The sequence below is a fragment of the Nestor notabilis genome, unplaced genomic scaffold (assembly GCF_000696875.1).
Source record: "Nestor notabilis isolate BGI_N333 unplaced genomic scaffold, ASM69687v1 scaffold20509, whole genome shotgun sequence".
Taxonomy (NCBI): Eukaryota; Metazoa; Chordata; class Aves; order Psittaciformes; family Psittacidae; genus Nestor; species Nestor notabilis.
In genome coordinates, this window is record NW_009942642.1 from 701 (window position 1) to 2,554 (window position 1,854).

The window sequence follows — 1,854 nt, forward strand, 5'->3', positions numbered from 1 at the left end:
AGCTGTGAGGCAGTTGTCTTCTGACGTGGAATGAATTCTGAGCTTGGCTTGAGTATTAAAACTGGTCCTGTGGTAGTCATAAGCCTGTTGTATCTTACCTGTTCTCAAGCTACCTGGTTTTCTTCCCACTTGAATTTTAGGAAAACAAAATTGCGTTGCCTGTGCTGATTGGCCTTAATTCAAAGGAGGAAAAAATACTTGATGTAATTTCTTAGGGAATAAATCTAAGAAACTTAGAAGTGATCAATAATTTGTAAGCGTAAAAGATCCACAGAATGGACCTTAAGTATTTGAAAGGTTCATGATGATTTGCCAATTTAACGTGTATACTATTTGGTTTTATTGAGGCTTTGTCTGAAAGCTGCAGAGGAGGGTGAGAGGAATCAGCATCACTAAAGTCAACCAAATGCAAGTACTGCAGGAAAGTTTATGTAATAGGAGCAGTAGTTTAGTAGATCCAGAATATGTAATTCTGGAGCCATATATAGTTTGTGAGTATTGGATGGATTTTATTTCTTTTAGTGTTAAGAACACTTAATTTCTCCTGTATCAGAATTAACTCAGTGGTAACATAGAACTTCCAAATTTTTCACTTATAAAATGTATTTTTATCTATTGTTGTGTCTTGCAGAGACCTGATAATCTGCCTTTTTTTTTTTTTTTCCCTGAAACGTTTTTGGACATGTTTACTAAATAAACTAAATCTTTTAGTAAGACACTAAAAGTAACTTTTAGTAACCCAGTAAGACAAGTCTTCGTGCTTTTTTCCTTCCTTAGAAAAATTGATGTTGAGTGAAGGGCAAAAAAAAAAGTCAAGCAGAGTGGAGTATTTATTCCTTCTACTTACAGTCTCAGCTACAGTTTCCTAGTATGATGTTTTGACTTAAAACTTACTGCCTAGATACTTGCAAGGACAGTGGCATTGAAAGAAGTCCAGCCCAGAGCTACTGAGTGTGGCTGTACCTAAGGAAAGCTTTGAATATCTTTGTTACCTCAGCAGGTTTTCATTAGGTAATAACCTCAGGTGATATTGGATCTTCTACTGAAAACAGCAGTGCCCACTGCTCTGAAAGGCTTCACTGTAGTTGTTTTGAAAGGCTGTGGTTCCTTTCAAAACAAGTTCATAAGGCTACAGGTTGCACGAAGGGCTTGGTGGCTCCATTCAAGAGATGCCATTTCTCTTGGGAGGCCTCTTCCTACTGCATATTGCTGTGTCAGGGTGAGGCAAGCACTATTTATACTTCAACTTACAGCCCGTGTGGTCTCACAGCTTGAGCCAGCTTGTCCTTGATATCTTCTAAAAGTTCACTGAGTCACATTTTCCTCCTTACTTGAGAGGGTTGTCCAGCCTGTGCAGAGTCTTACCTGTGAATTGAACAAATGTTACTGTCAAGGGAATTTTCCTGTAGAAACTGAGATAACTAGATTACATTAGTAGTAAAGTAACCATTCTACAGCTGCATCCACTCAAGTTCAGTGTTTTGCTTCATCTAAATTTCATAAAGAATTTAGAATTGGGCTTGCAGGCTGTTACATTTTCCCAGATTTTTAGTGCGGTATAATTTAGCCTTACCTGGTTTAAGAGCATTAGTAAAATAGTTCGTTGTAACACATTCCTCAAAATGGGAAGAAAATAGTAAGAAATAAAGGGAGAGGTAGAATATCTGAATGTCAGATGTAGAAAACTTCTCTGTTCCAGTTTTATAGCATGTTCTTAAATTATTCACAGGAAAAACCCCCAACCAAACCCAAAATACGACCTTTTTCTTTTATAGACGTGCTCTGAAACTGGGGCTTGTTCAGATACTGGTCTCACTTCTCCTTGCTGTGGTTTGAGCCATTGTTTGTGTAAGG